Source organism: Triticum aestivum, chromosome 5D (assembly GCF_018294505.1).
Source record: "Triticum aestivum cultivar Chinese Spring chromosome 5D, IWGSC CS RefSeq v2.1, whole genome shotgun sequence".
NCBI lineage: Eukaryota > Viridiplantae > Streptophyta > Magnoliopsida > Poales > Poaceae > Triticum > Triticum aestivum.
In genome coordinates, this window is record NC_057808.1 from 267319394 (window position 1) to 267346378 (window position 26985).

Consider the following 26985-nt stretch of genomic DNA (forward strand, 5'->3'; position numbering starts at 1 on the left):
CTAGATGGGGAGAGGTTCTCCCTCTGGTCCTTGGCCTTCATGGCGATGATGGCCCCTCCGAGATCCTCCTCCATGGCCTCCGGTGATGATGGCCCCCTCCGGCAGGGTGCCAGAGAGGGCCTAGATTGATTTTCGTGGCTACACAGGCTTGCGGCGGCGGAACATCCGATCTAGGTTATTTCCCGAAGGTTTCTGTATTTATAGGAGAGGATGGCATCGAGAATAAGTCAGGGGGTCCCCGAGGCAGCCAAAAGATAGGGGGGCGCGCCCCAGGGGGTGGGCGCGCCCCGCACCCTAGTGGGGCCCATGGGACTCCCCTCCGGTAGATTTTTGTTCCAGTATTTTTTATATTTTCCAGAAAAATTCTCCGTTGATTTTCATCACATCCCGAGAACTTTTATTTCTGCACAAAAACAACACATGATAGTTCTGCTAAAAACAGCGTCCGTCCGGGTTAGTTCTAATCAAATTATACCAAAATCCTATAAAACTATTATAAACTTGACATGAATACTTCATAAATTATAGATACATTGGAGATGTATCAATCATCATCATTAGCTTCCTCACTAATTGGTGTAGGAATCACTGGAACTGATTTCTGTGATGAACTACTTTCCAATAAGGGAGCAGGTACAATTACCTCATCAAGTTTTACCTTCCTCCCACTCACTTTTTTCGAGAGAAACTCCTTCTCTAGAAAGGATCCATTCTTAGCAACAAATATCTTGCCTTCGAATCTGTGATAGAAGGTGTACCCAACAGTCTCCTTTGGGTATCCTATGAAGACACATTTCTCCTATTTGAGTTCGAGCTTATCAGGCTGAAGTTTTTTCACATAAGCATCGCAGCCCCAAACTTTAAGAAACGACAACTTGGGTTTCTTGCCAAACCACAGTTCATATGGTGTCGTCTCAACGGATTTAGATGGTGCCCTATTTAACATGAATGCAGCCGTCTCTAAAGCATAACCCCAAAACGATAGCGGTAAATCAGTAAGAGACATCATAGATCGCACCATATCTAATAAGGTGCGGTTACGACGTTCGGACACACCATTTCGCTGTGGTGTTCCAGGTGGCGTGACTTGCGAAACTATTCCGTATTGTTTCAAATGAAGACCAAACTCGTAACTCAAATATTCTCCTCCATGATCAGATCGTAGAAACTTTATTTTCTTGTTACGATGATTTTCCACTTCACTATGAAATTCTTTGAACTTTTCAAATGTTTCAGACTTATGTTTCATCAAGTAGATATACCCATATCTGCTTAAATCATCTATGAAGGTAAGAAAATAACGATACCCGCCGTGAGTATCAATACTCATCGGACTGCATACACCAGTATGTATTATTTCCAGTAAGTCTGTTGCTCGCTCCATTGTTCCGGAGAACGGAGTCTTAGTCATCTTGCCCATGAGGCATGGTTCGCAAGCATGAAGTGATTCATAATCAAGTGATTCCAAAATCCCATCAGCATGGAGTATCTTCATGCACTTTACACTAATATGACCTAAACGGCAGTGCCACAAATAAGTTGCACTATCATTATTAAACTTATATCTTTTGGCTTCAATACTATGAATATGATCAAGATTTAGTAAAAATAGACCACTCATCAAGGGTGCATGACCATAAAAGATATTACTCATATAAATAGAACAACTATTATTCTCTGATTTAAATGAATAACCGTCTCACATCAAACAAGATCCAGATATAATGTTCATGCTTAACGCAGGCACCAAATAAAAATTATTCAGGTCTAAAACTAATCACGAAGGTAGATGTAGAGGTAGCGTGCCGACGGCGATCACATCGACTTTGGAACCGTTTCCCACACGCATCGTCACCTCGTCCTTAGCCAATCTTCGCTTAATCCGTAGTCCCTGTTTCGAGTTGCAAATATGAGCAACAGAACCAGTATCAAATACCCAGGCACTACTGCGAGCATTAGTAAGGTACACATCAATAACATGTATATCAAATATACCTTTCACTTTGCCATCCTTCTTATCCGCCAAATACTTGGGGCAGTTCCGCTTCCAGTGACCAGTCCCTTTGCAGTAGAAGCACTTAGTCTCAGGATTAGGTCCAGACTTGGGCTTCTTCACTTGAGCAGCAACTTGCTTGCCGTTCTTCTTGAAGTTCCCCTTCTTCCCTTTGCCCTTCTTCTTGAAACTAGTTGTCTTGTTGACCATCAACACTTGATGCTCCTTCTTGATTTCTAGCTCCGCGGCCTTTAGCATCGCGAAGAGCTCGTGAATTGTCTTATCCATCCCTTGCATATTATAGTTCATCATGAAGCTTTTGTAGCTTGGTGGCAGTGATTGAAGAACTCTGTCAATGACACTATCAACTGGAAGATTAACTCCACTACAAAAAAATACACTTCCGTGATGATACATGTTTGTCACAGTAGGTCGCATTTTTTGTCATGCATGTACATCCATGACAAATTTATGACAGAATCAAGATAGTCATACCTGTGCTGTCGTAGAAGTGTTCCATGACATTACCAAAATTATCATCATGGAAGTGTCCACTTCCATGACGATAAATCGCGCGTCACAGAAGTGCTTTCATCAAGGGTGACCGACACGTGGCATCCACCGTAACGGAACACCGTTAAGCTATCGGGTCCGGTTTTGGATCCGATAACCCGTTAACAACCCCGACCAATGGGGATTTTCCACGTGTAAAATCATCATTGGCTGGAGGAAACACGTGTCGGCTCACCGTTGGGACAGATGTCATCCACTCATTGGACCCAAAGCGCCTATGATATGTCGACACGTGGCATGGCCCAACAGAGGCCCATTCCTGTGAAAAGGCTGGCCCGTTTGACTTGGTCAAAAGGTGGCGGGCTAGCCCATGGCAAGCCTGTTAACGGCCTATTTGCATATAGCCCATTTACAGCCCGCTAACCCAGGGCCCGTTTACAGCCTATCCGAATTAGGCCCAGTAGCGTCATCTGGGCCGTCCAATATAATTCCAGCCTATTTTAACTTCCGGCCCATGTATGGCCCATGACGTCTTTTGGCCCATCTGAGGTCCTTAGTAACCCTCGGCCCGTGGTAAAACTGGTCCGTGATGAACAGTGTATCACTTTATACCCATTAACGACCCATTATACCGTTGGGCCGTTTCCAGCCCATGTTATCTTTCGGCCTTCTTAGGGCCCATTTATTCTTGGGCTCATTTCCAGCATTCGTTTACTTACGGCCCGTTACAGGCCTTTTCTGCTTGTGGGCCAAATTCAGCCCGTGAATACAGTCGGCCCGTTTGTGGCCTGTTAATCTGTTGGGCCATTTTCATAGCATCATCAAATACGGCCGTTTAACGACCCGTTATGGTCAGCCCATAAAACATACGATTTCCACTCTAGCCTGTTTACGGCCCCTTATACGGCCCGTACAAGGCCCATAGATGAGACGGCCCGTAGAAGGCCCATTGACCCGACGGCCCACAGAAGGCCCATCGACCCGACGGCCCATAGAAGGCCCATGGATCCGTTGGCCCATGGATCCGATAGCCGATAGAAGGCCCACGGATCCGACAGCCCATAGAAGGCCCACGAATCCGACGACCACAGAAGGCCAGGGACCGTCCGTCCCGTAGATGACCCATGGAACGTACGGCCTGTGGAGGGCCATGGTCACTACAACGTTTGGGCGAGTTGGCCCCCGTTTGAACGATATAGTATATTCAAAGAATTATCCTACTCTATACTATCACCTCTAAAAAACATACACTATACAATAAAGAGACTAAGGCATAGAAACGTAGAATAATCCTACACTATACAATAAAGAAATTACAGCCGATTATACCCACTGGGCATTATGGTTCGGCACCAGTGATAATAAAGTATACACAAACAGCAAATTACATACACTGGGCAAATACAGCTCATACATCATGGACGCGCATCAACATAACTTACCATTTGAACTATAATCTCTTCAGAAAATAGGATTGGCCGAATTTAGATAGCAGAAATTTCAGTCTGCAAAATCTCCAATTCCTTCGTTGTTACCTTAGTGTCTTGTTTCATTTTTTTGACTCCTGCATCTAATACCTGCATGTCCAGTCTCAACTTGTTGATTGTACGTTCAGAATCATGTACACGTTGTCTTGCCACCTCTAGTTGATGCTCGAGAACATCAGCTGTAACATCCCAAATTTTCAATTTGGAATGTTATACATAGATCATACAATGCATAGCATATTTTTCTTGCATTTTGACAAATCCTCGATAAATCCTAAGCAACTCAAGGACCCTCGGGGAGAGTTGGGGATTTTCTCGATTTTTCATATTTGATTTTTATCAAATAATAAAACGAGGATTTTGGTTTTAATTATTTTCTCTCCGGAAAAATATTTCAGTTAAAAATAAATGAGAGGAGAAAATATGACTTCTCCAAAACAATTGAAATATTGGAGGAAAAATATTAAAATCATATATTGGATTTTATCGGATTTTATTTGCAATTTTAATTGCATTAAAAAAATTGCACATTTTCAAAACTGCATTTTTGTGTCAAAAAATGTTCACCCTGTTCTAATTATTTTAACTAGACGGGGAAAATTTGTTTTATATTTTTTGGATTTTTATTTATTTTTCTATGAATTCTTTTGAGCGGAATGTTTTAAAAAAAACGCGCCGCGCCCGACCGGGCCGAGGCCCAGCCGAGCTGCCGGCCCAGCTGCGCGTCTCCTCCGCGAGCACGCTAGCGCCGCCGCGCCCGTGTCCGGCTCGGACCCCGCCGAGCCCCGCCGCCTTGCCCCCTCCTCCAAGGCAGGCCGCCCCCTCCTTATAAACCCTCACCGCCGCCCCCTCCCTCGCCACCCCGAGCCCCGCCCAAGCCGCCGCCGCCGGAAGCCCGCAGCGCCGCCGCCCGTCGCCTTCGCCGCCGCCGGAGCCTCCCCAAGCCCGCCCGAGCCCCGCCGCCCTCGCCGCCCCTCGCCGAGCCCCCGCCAGAGCCCAGCCGAGCCCCGCCGGAGCTCCGTTTCCGACGAGGTACCGACTCGCCGTCGTTTGCCGGTTTTCTAAAAAAAAAACCGTTCGTTTTTTAAAAACCCTAGATCGGTTTATTTCTTCGCTTTTATTATTTAGTGAACGTTCACGGACCCGTTCGTTTTAACGAACGCGTTCGTCGGATTTTCTCTGTTAACGAACGTCCGTTCTTTAACCGTTCGTCAGATTTTTCCGCGATTTCTCAGATCTCGATTTATGATCGGATCTTCGTTTCTGTTTAACTTTTCGCTCGTTTATCGGAATCAGGCGATTCAAGCACCTAGAGTTTCGTCTCGAAATTTTCTTTCCGTTTAACCTACTCAAACAAGTTTTTGCTACTGTAAAATTTGACTTAGATCCAGATTAGTAAATGAAGCTTGTTTCTTTCGCCGTTTGACTTTCGTTGCTTCGTTCGAGTTGATTCTTTTTGCAAACCGGAGTTCTTAAGTTGAACTTTCTGGTTGGATCTTTCATTCGAGTTTTACCTGTGCATTAGATGAGTACTTATTGTTTGCTTGTTTGTTGGCGATAGAGTACCCGGAGTGCGCCGCTTGTTACTTCGAATCGCTAGGTTTCGCGGAACATCAGCAAGGCAAGTAATACTTTGATCATACCCTTCCATACCCAGTTTTTATTGCATTAGATCACTCCTCAAACACTTCATGGTTAGGATCTAATTAAATTTTGGGTATTGGGATGTAGTTGAGGTAGTACCTATTACCTGTTTTTTTATCAAACCCTTGGGAGTTACTTCTACATTGCTATTATATTGCCATGCTATGCTCGTAGACGTGGATTGGGTTTGAGAGATTTCCATGACAGATGTGAGATTGTTAATTAATGGTTTACTTAAGGTGGCAACTAAAACTCACATCTGGGTGGATTGAGGTACCTGGTTATTCCAGGATTGCCTGTTTTTCTTTTGGACCGCCACCCAGGCTCAAAGGGATCATGAGATTATTCATGCTAGAAACTTTCGTGTCCAGCCACAAGCTATTATGGGCTCTAGCATAGTTGATTAAGTTGTGTGAACTCTTACAGTGGTAGACTAGCAGATGTAGGGGAAAGTAGGTGTAACTGTCTACCCATACGTAAGGTGCTAACACTTCTGAAAGACTGTGTCTCGGTCATCCGTTACTCAAACACCATGTAGTGCGAGTAATCCAACGGAGGAGATCGAGTCTTGTGGGGAAAAGTGCACAAACCTCTACAGAGTGTACAAACTAATCATGGTTAGCCGTGTCCCCGGTTATGGACAACTTGAGTATCTAGTACTTGGATTATCATGTGAATCTCATCACCATGTTACTTCTAATTAATTTTGTTGGGTTAATGATGATTTTTAATTGGGATTGATATGTTGTCAACCATCTCAATGTTCAACAACCACCATGATAGTTAAATAAAATTTATTCCTTTAGGGAAAAATTGGCTTTTCGCAAAAAAAACTTTAACCATAGAGCTTTCCACCAGCCATATATGCATGTAGTATAGTCTTATCATGTTCATTATTCTCTATGTGTTATTTTGCCAGCATATTCCATGTGCTGACCCGTTTTCGGGCCGCAACGTTTCATGTTGCAGACTTTTCAGACGACGAGTAAGGTGTTTAGGTCGTGGTCTTATACTCAGTGATGCCGTTGGTGTTGATGGACTCACTTATCTTCCAAGTCTTCCGCTGTTATCGTTTTTAGATGGCCTTAAGCCATATTTATCATACTTATTCTCTTTGGAGATATTCGATGTAATAAGTGTGTGATTGCTACTCTATTATAAATCCTCCATTTGTACTGTGCGTGTCAGCATTACTGATCCAGGGATGACACTGGTGCACAGCAGCACAGACTATTTGAGGTCTGGTCGCTACATCAGCACATTCCAATTCCAATCCATAATCATTCGGTAACGGCCATGTCGCACTGCTCGCAGATCTTTGTGTTGATGTCACTTCATCCTGAAATGTTTCTGTAAGTACACATGACTAGGGCAAAAATATAGTTACAACAGTGAAGCAAGCAAGACAGACTATTTTGTACATGGCAAAACAGGACTAACAATAATGTTACACGTCATGAAGCATAAGCAGGTGATATTTTAAAAATTATAAAAAAGGTAGTCTGTGCAGCCTGCATACATAAATCTCTCTTAGCTCACCAGAGGAGCATGATGTTGGGGCCCAATCCAAAACACAGACAAGTTACAAATTTAGACAGCACGTTGCGTAGAAGTAAGCAAGTAGTTGGCCATTCTGTAGCTCAATTAAAGTCTTAGGGAGCATAATGAACAACAGAGGATTTCATACAAACATACTACAACAAGCAAAACTATCCAATCATTAGCCTAGTATAAACTAGATTGTGAGCCTCATTCAATAATAGTTGGTTAATAGACTTCAAAGCTTCAGGCACACTTCAGCAGAGTAATTAAATGGTAAGGCCTTTAATTATGTCAACTATTAGTTATACAAGTACCCAACATCAGGCATCATTCTTTGGGCATCTCATTGACTGAGGACAAATAAAGCAATTGAAAAGAGCAAATTAACTATGCCTGAAACAAACAAGGAATTGAACTGTTGAGTTGGATACAGTGACTTACCTTAACAGGTTGAAGAGGCTCAGCGCAGCTCCGACTTCTCTTGCAAGGCTCCTTCCTAACATCTTGTACTTGGAAATCCTCAATCTTATCTTCATTGCACCCCCTCTGCAAGGTGACACAAACTAGTTACTCGTCTCCTTGGAAGATAAATATGCACACTTTCCAGTCTGTGAACACAAAAGGATGAGATTATAACAAAACAACACCACATAATGAAACATGCCGCATCTCTTGCACTTGCACACAATGAAATGAGCATTTACTATGTGTGCACTATGTAAAAACTAGGCATACCTTCGAACTGGATCTCCAGGTACTCTTGGAGAGCCTACTTTAGTGTACAACCAAACCTTTATGTTACCTATGACTTAGAAAAGGCCCCACTACAGCAGCCCTTAGTGTTTAAATCGTTGACAAGCTCTGTTAGAGTGTTAGGTCAAGAACAGCAAGTAATCAAAGCAAACAGTCCTAGTATGGTTGGCTGATGCAAACAAGCAATTGAACAGATGTGTGAGCAAATCTTACATATCAAGAAAAGAAGCAAAGAAGGAGGCTTAAAGACCATCACTTGACTGACCAGATTTAAGGGGCATTTAAACATCATGTGCAACGTATGAACTAACATAAACATTGCATATTCCAGATTCTACAATGGAATGCACATGTATTAGGTTATGCCATGTATGACGATGCCTAAATGTACACTATAGCAGGCAGGAGTGATTCATCATTGCACGCACAATTGAATTGTAGGTTAAGGGCCAGTTCTATTCCGCCTTTTCAGGGCTTATTGTCAAAATAAGCCATAAAAGATGTAAAGAAGTCATTTTTGAGTTATGGGCTTGGGCTTAACTAATTTTGCTTTGGAGGGGGGTGTTTCGGGTAGAACCTCACTAAAAATTGAAGGGAAGGGGAATAGTGAAATGACTCTGTTGTCTGCCTATATTACACTCAAAATGCAACCGATGACGCCCGCATCACACCTCACCCTCAAGTAAAAACAAACACACAAGCGTTCATTGCCCTGCCCGCTTGCATCTCCTCTCCCCTTTCCCTCTACCTCGATCCCCTGCCTGCAACACTAGGGTTCCTCCATCAAGCCGTCGCCACTGGTCCCATCTGGCCTGGTCCTCGACGATGCTTTGTCCAGCTAGGCTACATGGCCGGCGGGTAGGGGCAAATCTCCCTGGCTGCTCCTCCCTTTGGTGCCGCCCCTCATTCTCATGGTCTCCAGCAGCTGCTCCACTGTTGGTCGTCCAACGCACTACTCCGGCGGGCGCTGCACAACTACGGCTGATGCCACACTGCGGCAGAAGGCACTTATTCCCCCTCCCCACCTCCCAGGTCGTGGCCTTGAGGTGCTGTTGAAGGATGAGCTCATCCAACAAGGTGAGGATCTCCTCTGATTTTTTGCCAAATTTTCATTCTGATCCACTATACGATGAATTGCTATGAGCTGCTTCTGCTGCTGCTATATGATGCATTGCTATGAGCTGCTCCTGCTGCTGCTATATGATGAATTGCTATGAGCTGCTGCTGCTATATGATGAATTGCTATGAGCTGCTGCTGCTGCTATATGATGAATTGCTATGAGCTGCTGCTGCTGCTATATGATGAGTTGCTATAAGCTGCTCCTGCTGCTGCTGTATGATGAATTGCTATGAGCTGCTCCTGCTGATGCTATATGATGAATTGCTATGAGTTGCTGCTGCTGCTATATGATGAATTGCTATGAGCTGCTCCTGCTGCTGCTATATGATGAATTGCTATGAGCTGCTCCTGCTGCTGCTATATGATGAATTGCTATGAGCTGCTGCTGGTATATGATGAATTGCACACTGTTGCTGCTGCTGCTGCTGTATGATGAGTTGCTATGAGCTGTTGCTGCTGCTATATGATGCTTTTAGGTGCTGCTGCTATATGATAATAACCAGCCACTTGGACCATCGAATTTCAATAAATAATTGTTCTTCATTTAAATGTGGGTCATGCGTTTTTCGTTTAAATTAGGCAATGGGATCTCTATGGAAAACATTGACCAAAGTAGATTGTGCCAAGTAGATGGTATCTTTGTATTTGCATTTTGAGCAAACAGTGATGGTCTGTTTTCCTATCATATTAATTACTGCACTGGGTTCAATTTGTGATGTTTGCAAGTCAAATTAATTTTCATATGGGCAACAAAATGAAAAAATATAATGCAATCTAGACTTTTCACTTATCATACCAAAGATAAGCTGAAAACGCAATGAAAAGAACCGGTTGGCTTATTACATGGAGCTTATATTCACAGGTGCTTATTTTCTTAGGATAACTCATAATAACTGTCCCTAAGAAACTTGGCCAATAGAACTGACATACAAATAACATGTCATGATGATTGCAATGGAGGAGTGACGTACCATAGCACACTGTATAGGCTCACCGATGGCTCTCCTTTTTTTGCGATGTTCCATGAAATTGCCACATACATCTTGTACTTTTTCATTGTGTAACCCAATCTGCAAGTTGGCATGGCTAATTTCAGACATCTCTACATGATAATACATTGCATATCCCTTGCGCATATTTAAACCACCAATTAATGATTGTGTGCGTAGCATAAACTAGCCATGACTCTGTGTGCTGGACTAGCAGGCACTCTAAGGGAGCCTAATGTAGTGTACTGGAATTCCTACATGCCACCTACGATTTTGTGTAATGTACCGCCTTTGTTCCTAAATATATGTCTATATAGAGATTCCAGTATGGACCGCATACAGATGTATATAGATGCATTTTCGAGTGTAGATTCACTCATTTTGCTCCGTATGTAGCCTATATTGGAATCTCTAGAAAGACATATATTTAGGAACGGAGGTACGAGGTAGTATCATGTATGACATCTACATATCTAATTTAGCAGCCAGTAGTAGAAATCATTGTTTGCACAAAGGGATTACTGGTCGAAAATCCTAGCAAAGCACGCAGGCAGGCACAGAACAATACAAGAGAGAGAGAGAGACACGCTTACAAGATCATAGCAATGCCTCGGTCCAGGATCTTGGTTGGCCAAGCTGTTAGATCCAGAAGAAACATCGTCCTTGTAGTTTTTGCCAGCTGCATAACAGGTAAAAGCGACCTGTTAGTATATTTGAAGTACATCGGGCAGGTGATGCTGGACGGGTTTAAAGGTGACAAGTACCTAGGACGTGGCGGGTGCTTGGCATCTTGCCAGACGGTGGGAATCAGGTTAGAAACGTCAAGGGTGATGACGCTGCGCTGGCTGTCGGGGTCCGGTAAGGAGATCTAGAACCGTCGAGTAGGGTGTTTGTGGAGCGGCTCCGGTAGGGTGGACTACGGTGTGGGCAAAGCGGATCTATGGCCGTGGACGAGGGCGTAGGTGAAGCTGCTCCGGTGGTTGGGTTAAGGATGGTGTCGACGATGCGGATCTGCGGCCGTGGACGGGGCGTCAGAAGCTGCTCCGGTAGTGTTGGGGATATTACCACTGGGCGTAAACTGGCCAGGAGAGGCCGGGTTAACCCCATAAGTAGTTCATGTGTATCTGAAGTCCATGAAGACAGACGGCGACGCTTTATGAAGGCCCAGGGCCCAAAGCCGGTTTAAGGCCAGTAGACATAAACCGGCATTGATATGTAAACTTGTGTTGTAAGATAGAAGTAGCAGAGACCAAGCCGGACACGATTATGAGCCGGCCTCGGGATTCTGTAAACCGACGGGCGTCAACCCATGTATATAAGGGGACAACCCGGTGGCGGTTCAAGGACAACAGACAACAACTCGAGACTCAGGCAAAGCGTATTCGCTCCCTGGTCATCGAAACCCCAGCAATTCCATCACAACTAGACGTAGGCTTTTACCTTCATCGTAAGGGGCCGAACTAGTATAAAACTCTCTTGTGTCCCTTGTCCGCTTTAACCCCTTTAAGTTAACCCATAGCGATGGCTCCACGACTAAGTCCTTTCTCTAGGACATCTGCCGTGACAAAACCACGACAGTTGGCGCCCACCGTGGGGCTATCGCACGATGGTTTCAAGTTCTTGGAGGGCAACTTCGAAGGACTCAAGGGTTACGCTGTGGGCCGGATGACCAAGAGTCGTCGCGGCAAGCTCTACATCGACAATGCAGGCTGGGGCCCCGAGGCCGGCTCAATCGAGTACGGGTACCGGGTCCCCTTTGGTGGCATACACGTTTTCATTGGCAAGATCGGCGAACCGGGCCCTGAGCCGGCCATCTGCACCGACCTCGTCGAATGGCTCAGCGTGCGAGATCTGCCCGGGTCAAGCCTGTCATGAAGCGTGCCTTCATGGGAGTTATCCATGGAGAGGAATCTGAGGAGAGATCGGAATTTGGTGGTGAGACCGTCGTTTATTCCGGCGACGAGTCACCGACCGGAGAGACCGAGTCGTTATATCAGTTATAAGATGGCCGGATTGGGGGCTGTTCCGATGGCTCCACAACTAAGTCCTTTCTCTAGGACATCTGCCGTGACAAAACCACGACAGTTGGCGCCCACCGATGGCGACAGTATTCCGGACCCCTTTGATCTGCCAAACCGGGTTGTGATCTTCATGGCCGGTACGCAACCGGCGCTCCACTCTTCGACCGCAGCGGCGATGATTTCCGGATCGACAGCGGCAACAGTGGCCGGGGCAGGAGGCCCTGTGTGACCGCCAGCTCAGGTTCTATCTGATTTGTTTGACGCGTTGGCAACGCTGACGGCGGAGGTTAGCCCGGCGGATCAGGATGCACACAATGCGGAAATCGAGAAAGTGAAAGATCAGATCACCCAGGCCAAAGCCGACTTAGCAGCTGAGGATACCAGGATGGCTGCGGAGCGGGCCGCTTTGGATGCACAAGCTTACCGGATTATGCTGGATCAGAGTGCGTCGAATGAAGTCCTGAAGAGGAGGTACCGATCTCGCCTGCCGCCGGTTTATGATGCTAGAAATCTCTTTAACACCCCAGGAGCAGGGACCAGTAATCCACCAGTGGTAAACCGGGCGGAGGCACCTGGAGCAGGGGCGCCGGTTCAGCCACGTTTGGTGGATCCGCCTCGTTAGAACAACATTGTAACACCGCATGTCCCCACGCCACCGGGTCATTACTCTAACCCGATGGACAACATTGTCGCTGCCGCTTCACGGCTGGCGGCCATCCCGATCGAAGGCGATTCTCCGGCGGCGGTCGAGACGCATCGGGTTAAGGAGCTTCTTCAGACAGCCTTGGTTCAACAGGAGGCTTATTCATATAGTCGCGGTCGGATTCATTCCATTCCCCGTCCAAGCCGGAGTTACAGCAGGCGTATGGATGAACCGGCAGTGTCAAGCAATGCACGGAACCATGATCCGCCCCGTGGCAATAACCCGGCGGGTGGTGCTGGTGATGCTCAGGAGGTGGTGGACTGGGCTCGGGCACTCAGAGAAGCCGAGTTAGCGGCACAACATGAAGCCCGTCAGCTTACTCCGGTTCGTCCAACCACATCGGTGGAACCAGGGGTTACCTCTAGTTTTTTGGGAGTGCCGTGTCTCGTCCCGGCGTTGCGCAATGTGCGCCTGCCCAAGGATTTCAAGGGCCCGCGCAAGGTGCCGAATTACACCGCCGATTTATCCCCTGAAACATGGGTCGAAAGCTATGAGGTGGCCATGGGGATGCTGGATGTGGATGATGCGGCATGTGCGAAATACTTCACCATGATGCTAGAAGGGACAGCCCGCACTTGGCTAAAGAGCTTACCGGCTAATTCTATCAGGTCATGGGCCGAGTTGAGAGCCCGGTTTATTCAGAATTTCAAGGATACATGCAAGCAACCCATGTCAATTGTGGACTTAGCTGCCTGTGTCCAGGAGGAAGGAGAGTCAACAACCCAATGGGTGCGCCGGGTTTCGGAGATTTTGCATTCATCGGACCGCATCAACGCTGACACCGCAATTTTAACATTGGAAGGCAATTGCCGGTTTGAACCCCTGAAGTTGAAGTTGGGACGGCTCAAACGTCATTGTAATGACATGGGAACCCTCATGGCTGCACTGGTGAAGTATGCCGACTCTGATAGTACCAAGGATCCCGAGTCTGACGATGATAAGACAGGGAAGGGAAAAAAGAGCGGCAACGCCAAGGGGCAGCACCACAACCCGGAGGGTCATGGAAACGGCGGCAAGCGTAAGGCGGACCACGGTTTAGACTTTGTGGCTAATACTAATACACATGACAAGGGCCAGAGGCGTAAGGGTAAACCGCCCCAGCGCGATGGAGGGCCAAGTCCTAATCCGGACCGTTTGTCTTATCTGTTGAACCAGCCCTGTCCAAAGCACGGGACGAAGGAGATCCCGTCCACGCACCTCTGGAAAGATTGTTACATCATGCAAGAGTTCAAAAATTCTGATTCTTTCCGGTATGATCATGGACCAGGAGGCGGTTCGGGCCCTGGGTCTCATGGGCCGGGTTATGGTGGAGGAAATTCCGGTTCAGACTTCCACGACAATCAGGGTGGACATAACAATCAAAATAATCAGGGTAACCAAGGTGGCTATAATCATCAGGGCAATCAACAGCAGCAGCAGCAGTCGGGTTACCAGAGCAACCCGAAGCAATTGAATAGCGGACAGTATCATGTCTTCACCACTAGCTTGGACAAGCGCGATCAGAAGCTTCATAAAAGGGCGGTGAATGCCGTTGAACCGGCGGTGCCCCGTTATTTGCGCTGGTCCGAGCAGCCGATTGTGTGGAGTAGAGAAGATCATCCACCCCGGGTTGACAATCCGGGTCATCTGGCTCTGGTGGTGGCACCTCAGGTGGGAGGTTATAAGTTCACTAAGGTACTCATGGATGGAGGGAGTAGTATCAATATCCTTTATTATGAAACTTTCCGTCGCATGGGGTTAACAGATAAAAATCTTAAACCGTCCAATATGGTGTTCCATGGTGTGGTGCCTGGTAAGTCGGCATATCCTGTTGGTAAGATAGCTCTGGAGGTGGCTTTTGGAGATGAGCATGACTTGAGATCAGAAACCTTGACCTTTGAAGTGGTGAAAATCAGAAGCCCGTATCATGCCCTATTTGGACGGCCAGCTTATGCTAAGTTTATGGCACGGCCTTGTTATGTCTATCTACAGCTCAAGATGTCGGGTCACAAGGGAACTATAACCGTGCATGGGAGCCGCAAGATTGCTCTGGAGTGTGAAGAAGGTGATGCGGCTTATGCTGAGTCGGTTTGTGCGACAGAAGAGTTGAAGTTTTACAAGGACAATGTTGATCCGGCAGATATGACTTCGTTGAAGAAACCAACTACAGAGCATGATCCGGCCCTGAAGTTTAAATCGGCTGATGAGACTAAGCTTGTTGACTTCGTGCCTGGCGATTCGTCCAAGCAGTTTAGCATCAGCGCTAACTTGGATCCAAAATAGGAAAGCGCGCTCATCGAGTTCATCCATGAGAATCGGGACATCTTTGCATGGAAGCCTTCTGACATGCCAGGTGTACCGAGAGAACTCGCTGAGCACACTCTCAATGTTGATCCCAAGTATAAACCGGTCAAGCAGTTTCTCCGCCGGTTCAATGAAGAAAGACACAAAGCTATTGGAGAAGAAGTAGCCAGGCTCTTGGCGGCTGGATTTATCATTGAAGTATTCCATCCTGAGTGGTTGGCTAATCCGGTGCTGGTCCTTAAAAAGAACGGCACTTGGCATATGTGTGTGGACTACACAGACCTTAACAAAGCTTGTCCAGCAGATCCTTTTGCCCTCCCTCGTATTGATCAAATTATTGATGCTACGATGAGTTGCGAGCGTTTGAGCTTTTTGGATGCATATTCTGGTTATCATCAGATCAAAATGGCAGTTAAGGACCAGGAGAAGACAGCCTTCGTAACTCCCTTTGGAGCCTTCTGCTATGTGTCCATGCCCTTTGGGCTCAAGAGTGCCCAGGTGACTTATCAACGGTGTGTGCAGAATTATCTTCATAAACAGATCGGCCGCAATGTTCACGCCTATGTGGATGATATTGTGGTAAAATCAAGGAAGAAGGAGACATTGATTGATGACTTGAAGGAAACCTTCGATAACCTGCGGGTTTACAAAATGATGCTTAATCCGGCCAAGTGCGTCTTTGGTGTACCTGTAGGCAAGCTCTTGGGTTTTTTGGTGTCTAACCGGGGTATTGAAGCTAATCCGGAAAAGATCAAGGCCATCACCTCCTTGGCCAAACCGAAGTGTATCAATGATGTTCAACGCCTGGCAGGCCGGATTGCCGCGTTGAGCCGGTTTATCAGTCGCCTTGGCGAGAAGGCCATCCCTTTGTATCAGATGCTGAAGAAAACGGATGACTTCGTCTGGAGTGACGCCGCTAATGAAGCATTTGAGGACTTAAAGCGGCAGCTGGCTAATCCGCCGGTTCTCGCTGCTCCGGTTGACAAAGAGCCATTGTTGCTATATGTGGAAACTAACGCCCGGGCTGTTAGTGTGGCTATTGTGGTGGAGCGCAAGGAGGCCGGAAAGGAATATCCGGTTCAACGGCCAGTCTACTATATCAGTGAGGTACTTATTGAGTCCAAGCAGAGGTACCCGCATTGGCAAAAATTGGTGTATGGGGTTTTTATGGCAAGCCGGAAGCTTAAGCAGTATTTCCAAGGTCATCCCATCACGGTGGTCAGCTCTGCTCCGTTGGGAGATATAATCCAGAATAGGGAAGCAACTGGCCGGATTGCTAAGTGGGCTATAGAGCTCGGGCCTCATGGGTTGAAATACATACCCCGAACGACGATCAAATCTCAGGCACTTGTGGATTTCATCAATGATTGGACAGAATTACAAGCGCCAGAGGAGAAGCTGGATCATACTTATTGGACTATTCATTTTGATGGGTCCAGGCAATTGGAGGGCTCGGGGGCTGGAGTCGTATTAACTTCCCCACGAGGTGATAGGTTTTGTTATGTTCTCCGTTTAATGTTCCCTTGTACTAACAATGCAGCTGAATATGAGGCTTTACTCCATGGTCTTCGGATGGCTAAGGAGATGAACCTAAGCCGAGTTAAGTGCTTCGGTGACTCGGATCTGGTGGCTCAACAAGTGTCCGGCACTTGGGATTCCAAGGACCCACTAATGGCAGCATATCGTCGTGAGGTGGATATTGTTGCAGGTCACTTTAAAGGTTATCAGGTGGATCATGTGGACCGGCGGAAGAATGAAGCGGCGGACACCGCCTGGGTTCCCAACGTAAACCGGTTCCACCTAATGTCTTCCTGGATGTTTTGCATAATCCGTCCGTCAAGCTCCCTGGTGAAGAGGATTTGGCTGTTCCTGATCCGGAGGCTCAGTTGGTGGCGGCTCTTCATGTTATCCCGGATTGGACGGTTCCATATCTGGCGTATATGAACCGGGGCGAGTTAGCAGAGGATCAAACTTTGGCCAGGCAGATAATCCGGCGGTCCAAGTCCATGACTATTATCAATGGAGAGTTACATCATTGCAGTGTGACAGGGGCGTTTCAACGCTGTGTGTCTCCTGAGGAAGGCCGTGAAATTTTGCGTGAGATCCACGAAGGAGATTGTGGTCGCCACGCCGGTTCAAAATCTTTGGTGACCAAGGCGTTTTGTCACGGTTTCTATTGGTTGATAGCTCATGATGATGCCGAGGACTTGGTCAAAAGATGTGATGGCTGTCAGAAATTCTCAAGGCGCGCTCATGTACCGGCTCAAGAATTGAGGATGATTCCAATCACCTGGCCGTTTGCAACTTGGGGCCTGGATATGGTTGGGCCTTTCAAGAGATCCAAGGACAAGAAGACCCACCTTTTGGTGGCGGTTGATAAGTTCACGAAGTGGGTGGAGGCAGAGCCAGTTAGTAAGTGTGATGCAGCTACGGTGGTTCAATTCATCAAAAAGGTGATCTTCCAGTTTGGCTTTCCACACAGCATTATAACAGACAATGGTACCAATCTGTCAAAGGGTGCCATGAAGGAGTTCTGTCAACGTGAGCACATCCGGCTTGACGTGTCATCAGTGGCTCACCCCCAGTCCAATGGCCAAGCAGAGAGGGCCAATCAAGAGATCTTGAGAGGCATCAAACCCCGGCTTATGGTTCCTTTGCAACGGACGCCAGGTTGTTGGGTTGAGGAGTTACCTTCTATGTTATGGAGCATCAATACCACACCAACAGATCGACAGGATACACACCGTTCTTCATGGTTTATGGAGCGGAAGCGGTTCTTCCTAGTGACATCCGTCATGACTCACCTCGTGTAGCGGCATATGTTGAAGCTGACAACGAGAAGGCACGGCAGGAAGCTCTTGACCTGTTAGATGAGGAACGTGACATGGCGGCAGCCCGTTCGGTGATTTATCAGCAAGATCTGCGTTGTTATCATAGCCGCCGGGTTAGAACCAGAACCTTTCAAGAAGGCGATTTGGTGCTTCGGCTCATCCAGGATCAGACGGATATGCATAGGCTGTCCCCCCCTTGGGAAGGACCCTTTGTGGTCAGCAAGAATCTACACAACGGGTCATACTATCTAATTGATGTTTGAGAGCGCAAAGACTCACGTAAATCGGAGGAGGAGACCAACCGGCCGTGGAATATTGCTCATCTTCGGCCTTACTATACTTGAGCCATAGGCTCTGCTTATGTACATATTATGACAATGTGTATATTATGATCAATATAATAAACCGGAACCTCAGCTAAAGCGGGGTATCTGTTGATTTTCTTACATCATGTGTGGTTACATGGAGCTTCTGTTTATAAAGCGGCGTCCGGTTTACCCCTTGATTCAGCTTCTCAAAGCTTTATGTTACATCACTTGGGGGCTTGGTCGTATCCGAACCATAGCTACACCTCTTGATCGGCGCAATGCCAGAACATCACTTGGGGGCTTGGTCGTATCCGAACCATAGCTACACCTCTTGATCGGCGCAATGCCACAACATCACTTGGGGGCTTGGTCGTATCCGAACCATAGCTACACCTCTTGATCGGCGCAATGCCACAACATCACTTGGGGGCTTGGTCGTATCCGAACCATAGCTACACCTCTTGATCGGCGCAATTCGACATCATCACTTGGGGGCTTGGTCATATCCGAACCATAGCTACACCTCTTGATCGGCGCAATGCCACAACATCACTTGGGGGCTTGGTCGTATCCGAACCACAGTCACACCTCTTGATCGGCTCAAAGCCACATCAATCCGGGGCCAAAGAGAGTGTTGTAAAACAATAGCTCAAACATAGGCACCCACTGAGCACAGCTCACAATGTTGCTTGGGGATTCTTTGCTGTCGAAATGAACTAAGAACTACACTTGTAACAGGCTATCAAGCCATGGCTTGGAAGCCTGGTGTATACACCTAAAACCCCGGGTTAACCTGCCTATTTAAGTAAGTCACTCCGCCCAGGTAAACCTGGTATGACCCTTCGAACTTTGACAAGTTACTCTAAAATGAAGACCCTGAACTTGTCAAGTTAAAACGATGATTGGTTAAGGATTGAGGACCATCTCAAAAGGCTTTGCAAAAATGGTTTAACTCAGTGGCCTGGCAGCCCATGAAAAGCCTCGAATTTGGGGCCTGGCAGCCCGTGAAAAGCCTCGACTACAACGGTTTTATTTGCCTTTTGCTAAGTTTTTCTTTCTTTTGATAAGATTTGTGATGTTTTGAAACTGGTGTTTATCAACCCGGTTAGGCTGTCAACTACAAGTTGTCAGTACATGATCAAGTTATAATCCGGAGACTATCAACCCGGTCTGGTTTTGACTCAAAGTCACCAGTATAGAATAAACCGGTGTTTATCATAACCCGGAACGGTTTTATTGTCAACCAATATCATATAACAGGAGTTACTTATACTCCAGATTAGGGTTATGACCCTCACTACAAAGTTGGTCAGCCAACATTATGCCTAAAGGTCACAGGTATCATATATTTCCATATTTGGTTATCTTTACAACCTTGGTTATAAACCTTGGTCATATATATGTATTTGGGTATCATGACCCGCCCGGTGGTAAATCGCCAGGGCGCTTTAAGCTTCTTATCTGCAGGAACAGCTTGAATAAATGGCTATGGATTATGAACATCATATCTTAAGCATGGCGGATTAACACGCATCAGTTGCAGATAAATATGCACGAAGGCATAACAGACCAAGTGTTTTAACTAGCCTATTACAAGGCGTTTCAGTGCCCAAAGGGATAATTGTTTCTCAATAAGCATTGCAGCACGTGGAAGACTAAACCGGCCCCCAGATTATGATTGATCACCAGCTTGCCCTGACGGCTGCGGATCATCTTGCACCGGTTCATCCTCTTCGTCTCTTCCCAGCGGCTGGAAGTCAATAGTTGTCCAGTCGATTCCAGTTAACGCTTGGAACACAGCTTCGTCGCTTATAAGGGTGGACGGTTCAATATCAGGGGCATAAGTGTGCTTACGGATTGGAGGGATCAGATTTTGCGCTTCCGGAATTGGTGCAGCAACCCGTCTGTTCTTGTCATCATAACTTGCCTGATAGTATGAGAGATCAGCTTCTTCAGCCAATTGACAAGCCAGTGGACGTACTTCCCGGTTTATGGTACGGAGATCCTCCTGGCCAAATTCGGATCCGTCTTCTTTTAAGCTTGGGAAGCCTTTAGCCACGTCCACCGGATCAAGATCAGTCACCCACGCCTTTGCCCAGGTTAGAGCAGTCAGAGTTCCGGCCCTTGCCGCAGCTTTCTTTAGTTCTTCAACCCGGGCAGGCAACATGGATAGCCTTTCTAAGGTGTCCTTCATCAATGTTGGAGGAGGTTTATTGTGTGAAGCGGTGCAGATGATCCGCTGCGCACCGGTATACAACTGCTCTATCAGAGTATAGGCCGCTTTCAATTTCTTCTGTACGTCAGAGCCCAGATGGCTAATACGAGTTCCTGCATCATTATAAACGTCAGTAAACCAGCAACACATGGGAAGATATGTTGAAAGTATAAAGCAAGGATGCTTACCAAACACAGCAGCGGTCATAGCATGTATCTGCCGTTTTACGCCGGTCAGTTCATCAACCACCGGTTTAAGAGCGACTTTTGCTTTTTCAGCCCTTTTTATCAAAGCGGATTTTTCAGTCTCCCAAACCTCCCGCTCTTTGTTGAAGCCCTCTTTCAGTTTCTCCATAGCGCCTAGAGCGCATGTCAATTCTTCCTTCGCTTTGGAGGTTTCAGCTTGTTGGGATTTGAGGTTCTCTTGCAGATTAGCGGTTTGGCTTTCCTTCTTGCTCAGTTCAGCCTATAAAGAGACAGATATATAATGAGTTGATAGTACATATTTGAAGTACCAAGCACATAACAAGTTATGCCCTTAGTACTTGGGGGCTAATGCATATTTTCTCTTTATCAGAAATTTTTACAAGTCCCAAGCACAATACAAGTATTAAGCTTGGCACTTGGGGGCTAATGTGTATTTGCTCATAAAATGCTGATATGGGAATTCTTCTACAAAGTCCCGGTTCATCTTTATAAAGTTAAACCGACCCTTGGGGGCTACATCAGTGAAGTTAAGATGCATGGTTGCAAACATGAAATTGTTACTAAGTCCCGGTTTAAATTGGTATCTTAAACCGTCACTTGGGGGCTACTGGAGTTGATAAACTGCAATTAAATATAAGAGAGAAACACTTATGAAGTTACCTCATATCGCTCCTTCATCATATTTACCAAACCGGCTTCATAGTCACGGCTGGTGTACACATGGTTCAGGAAGCCAGAGTGAAGGTCTTGAGCATTCAGATGGGCATAATTTGACAAATCAGCATTCCATTTGCTTTTGCAAATTGGAGAGAGCTCATCTTTGGCAGTATGCTTTGACAAAGCGAAAGGATTGCCCGGAGCGGTATGGCCAGTGCCAGTAATCATAATGTCATCATCTTTGTCATCAGCAGCCGTTACTGGGGTTGGCGGTTTGTCAGTAGTTTTAACTGGATTTGCCAGTTTATTGTCAGTTCGGATAGGGCTGGTTGGCTGGTCAGCATGGCTTGTGGTGTCAATTTCTGCCTGCTCAGCAACGAAGTCATGGTCTTGAGGTGGTGGGTCATTCAGTATGGCATCAATGTTGGTCTCTTCAGGATCTGGAGTTTTCTCCGGTTCAACAGCCACGTCTTCAACAGCCGGTTTATTCAACCGAGCTTTCTTGCTGGGTCTGGGCTTGGCGCTGAGAAAAATAAACATGAGGATCAGTACAGTATATCAAAATAGCAACATCAAGGATAACAACAAGTGTATAACCCACCCAAGAACCGTTTTGAGGGGTGGAAGTTTTGTGGCCGACGACTCGCCAGAAGATGAGTGAGAAGTACCCTGATAATTTGAATCAGACGGGTTAAGAGGCTGGCGGAAACAACCTGCTTTGGGGCATGAAGTATCAATGGGATAAGAGACCTCTGATCGGTGTTTCCGAACCGACTGTTTGGTAAACCGGCGGAGGTAACTACCTGGCCGCTGTGCCGGGTTGTGCGGCGAGCCTCGTGCTGCTGCGTCTTCAAAAGAAAGTTTGGGTCCAAGTAAGCAAGGGGGTGAGAAAATTTTACTTTCCATTTTGCTTGACGAATTTTTGATGTTGGCAGAGGATCTGAATCGGAGGAAAGAATGGTTACCTCTACGTCATCAGCATGACTGCCTTCAGCGTCGTCCTGATAATAATCATTGTCAATGAGATGTACGAAAAATGAACCAAGAGAGTCAAGTTCTACCTCTGATTCCGGATTACCCACATCGTCATCAGCTGGTAGCTCGGAGGATGCAGTGGTCCTTTTTTTGGCAGGTTTTTTGATAACCTTGGTCTTTGGACGAACTGGCTTAACCGGTTTATCTTGTGGCTTGACCGGTTTGTCTTGTGGTGGTTTCTTGTTCCAGAATGGATCATCACCCTGTCAGAAAAAAATTACACTTTCAGAGAATATTTGGACAAAAGCAACTTCAGATAAAAAGATTATATGATTCTTACAGCTGGCGGTTTGTTGAAAGCGCAGAAAGGGAGTAGTCCGGTTTGGGCACAGACAGCCTCCGGTTCATTCAGCATTTTCTTTACAGCCTCAGTGACTTCTGCATCTGTAAGTTGAATGTCAATGTGCCGCTGAGCATCCTTCAAACTCCCCGTATACTCACACATCAAACCGGAGCGCCGGCTTAAGGGCAGAATACTCCAACTTATCCAGCAACGAGCAAGATCAACTCATGTCAAACCGTTCGCCATGAAGGCTCTAAGCTTTGATAATTGGGGAGCATAGTTGGCCCTTTCTTTTGACGTCAACCTCTGAGGAAAAGGATGTGTGTTGCTAAGGCGTTCAGGGCGGTAACCCGGTAGGGGGTTTTCATCAGGTGGAGATGTATCCATGCAATAAAACCAAGTCTGGTTCCACTCTTTGGGGTGACTGTGGAGTTTGGGATGAGGGAAGGTGACTTCCTTCCTTTTCTGAACCGCCATTCCGCCCAGTTCCTTATTGGGTCCATCCGAGAACTCTGTGCGACGGTTTAAGTGAAAGAAATCCCTAAACAGTTCGACTGTAGGTTCCTCCTGCAGATAAACCTCACAGAAGACTTGGAAGTGGCAGATGTTGGTCACGGAATTGGGACCGATGTCTTGAGGGCGCAGCTGAAAATTGGCTAGTACATCTCGGAAATTTTTTGAACTGGGAGGACTAAAACCTCATCTGAGATGATCAGCAAACACGACTACCTCTCCGTCCTTGGGTGTGGGACGACTTTCCGGGCTAGGGACCCTCCAGTGGATGACATCTTTTTTGGCTAAAGCGCCCGTTTTAACAAGATTGTTTAACTGCTCTTCGGTTACTCGAGAGGGAGCCCAATTGCATTCATAGACTTGCTTGGCCATGGCAATGGAAATCTGAAACATGATTATTGCCGGTTTAAGATTTACAGTGGACAACTATACAACAGTATAAGGATACAAGCATATTGATAAACCAGATTTGGTTATTCGTAAACCGGAGTCTGACAATGGAAACAATATAATGATGAATGTATTGGCGGTTCAACAGGGGACTAATGGTATCTACCGGATTATCATTTTATCTGTGAAGTTAAACCACCTAATTTGGCATTAAAGGTATAAGTATAAAGATGTATAGGTGAAGGGAAAAACAAGTTTCACAATTTGGCATGAGAATTTCAGATCTGCCGTGCGTTGGATAATCAAAATATACTCTGGTCTAATATCAAGCGCTCAAAAAGTTCAGTGAGTTCAGATGAGTTGGATATCAAGCAGGTGCCTTAACAAGAAGGAAGGAGTCTAAACTACAAAAGGCGCTGAAAATAGTCAGATCTAACCGGCCATTGGTGCTACCGAAGGAAGAACAGCTTCAAGCTATGAAGAACACCGAATCCTAATGGCGGATCTAGGGCGACAAGAAGAGGGACTTACTCGTGCAGGAGGAAGCAGCGGAGGATCACCGCTTTTCTCTGATACGATCAGGTTGATGCAGCGACCTTTGTCGAAGCAGCGGCGAAGGACGGCGGCGGCAGAGCTGGAGGGTCGGTCGGCGCGAGGAAGACGACGACGCGAAGATGCACGAGGGGGAAAATGGAAAGACCCCCTGGCCCTATTTATAAGGGTAGAAAGATAAGCGTCAGACACGAAAATCGAGGAGCCTAAATTTTGGATATGAGGCGGAGCTGTCGCCTCGATTGTCGGAGGCTCATTAATCAAGGTGGATTATACACAGTTTTAAATAACAGGTGATGTCACGGCGGTTTACCATGGTCCTAGAAGATGATGTCACGGCGGTTCACAAGATCATGTGAAGATGTTGAAGAAGAAGTTTTCTTAAGTATTGAGGATTGACATGAACCAGTTCAAATCAATCTGGGGCCTAATGTTGGGGATATTACCACTGGGCGTAAACCGGCCAGGAGAGGCCGGGTTAACCCCATAAGTAGTTCATGTGTATCTGAAGTCCATGAAGACAGATGGCGACGCTTTATGAAGGCCCATGGCCCAAAGCCGGTTTAAGGCCTGTAGACATAAACCGGCATTGATATGTAAACTTGTGTTGTAAGATAGAAGTAGCAGAGACCGAGCCGGACACGATTATGAGCCGCCCTCAGGATTCTGTAAACGGACGGGCGTCAACCCATGTATATAAGGGGACGACCCGGCGGCGGTTCAAGGACAACAGACAACAACTCGAGACTCAGGCAAAGCGTATTCGCTCCCTGGTCATCGAAACCCCAGCAATTCCATCACAACTAGACGTAGGCTTTTACCTTCATCGTAAGGGGCCGAACTAGTATAAAACTCTCTTGCATCCCTTGTCTGCTTTAACCCCTTTAAGTTAACCCGTAGCAATGGCTCCACGACTAAGTCCTTTCTCTAGGACATCTGCCGTGACAAAACCACGACAGGTAGGTTGGATGAGGGTGCAAGGAAGCGGATCTGAGGCCGTGGACTTGTGAGTTGGCAAAGCGGCCCCGGTAGGGTTGAAAATGGTATAGGCGAAGCTACTTCGGTGGGGTTGACGATGTTGTCGGCGAAGCGGCTCCGGGAGGGTTGAGGAAGGTGTCGGCAAAGAGGATCAGAGGCCGTCGATGGGGGCATCGGTGGGGCGGCTCCGGGGGGGGGGGGTGGACAAAGCGTCTCTGGTGGGGAGTACGAATGAGCCGCTGCAGATGCGCTGCGGTTGACGAGAGTACCGGCGAAGCAGATCCGGTGCCGTGGACAAGGCCGGCGCTGAATGGGCTATGGTACAGTGGTGGATGAGCAGTCTACCTGTTTCTAGGGGAGGTGGGAGGGGTAGATGCGGCTGCGGAAGCAGATCCGGCGAGGTGGACGCTCCTGGCAGTGAATGGGCTCTGGTACGCCGGTGGATGAGCAGTCTACGGTTTCAAGAGGGGAGGGGAGAAAGGCCGATGAAGTACGGACGGCGTGATGTGAGATGCTCTGGTGCTGTGGAGTTAGTCGTTTTTGCGGGAGGGGGAGAGGAAATGGGGGTGCCGAGTAGTGGGGGGAACCGGAAGTTACCAAAGCAGCCTCGACCTATTATGTAGATGAGGGCGGTATTGTAACTGTTGGTCTCCATGCACCAAGGACAAAAGGGGAATTTCGTATGCTAAAGACTAAGGTGGTGGAAATTTTAGAAGGAGGCGGGAGATTTTGCCGCCCGCGGGATCGTTCATATCCAGTTTCAACTAATTTTGGACCGTGCTAGCGGGAAGGTCATGCGAGACTGTGTACACGAGGCACGCGTCAGCAGTTAATAACTGGTGTGTCCACCCCAGAAAAAAAGACAATAACGCGGGATGATCCGCCGATAACTTGGACGTTCACACGGGCGCGGCCAATCGTATGGATGTAGTGGCGTGTTCACAAAAAAGGGATCAAACGCTCAGCCTATGTATTTCTCGTGTAAATAGATAATTTAGTGCAATTGGTTATTTACTTTAAACATAATGCATTGACGTGTTAGTGTAGAGGCGCACAAAAAGAAGTCCGCTACTTAAAAGTGTTACCTCATATGATTACATAGCCTCCATTTCATAAATTGCGTACCCGTTGAATTCATATATGAATATTACATATATTACTTCATAATAGAACCTTAAATCATCCAAGACTAATGATTTTGAATGCAAGAGTAACAATGGTGCATGTACATGATAGCTACATTGGTTGTTTGAAGAAACATCACTGTAACTTTGGCATGCACAAATGAAAAGGTTTATTTAAATAGAAAAAAATGTGATATGTGAGTGTCCAATCTTTATAGCGTTGAATCGATATTGTACCTTTGGCCACGATACGAAGTAGATATTGATTTATGTTCAAGCGATGGACGTCCACGATCACTAGATAGTGTTACGTGAATGAATTGTGCAATCTCTCTCACACGCATACATATCTCATTTCCCTGTGGTCATCGGAATCACACACGCGCACTTCGTGTATTTCTCTCCCTCCGTCAAGGTTAGAATTTGTCTTTCTACCCTGTCCTACAAGTATCTCACACAGAACGCACACACTTTCTCTGTTGAACACGCCCACCCCTTTAATTCCGCCCACCCACAGCCACTAATGTCTCAAAGTATAATAATGTCTCTCACACATATGCCTAAGGTTAACTTGAGTTCCGGAACCATATGAATACATACAATGGGATTCCAACAGAGCACCTTTTATTTTGAGATTTCTCTCTCTCTCTCTCTCTCTCTCCAATACATTGTTTCTCGCTTCATTTTTCTGGCACTTGCATGCACACAATTTTGTTTATCTTCGTGATGCTTTAAGTATGCCTCACACAAATGCTATCTACCTATCCCTTAATATAGCTAGATATGTGTCACACAAACTCCTTCTCCCTACTAGCAAGATGCCCGTGTGTTGCACCGAACATCAA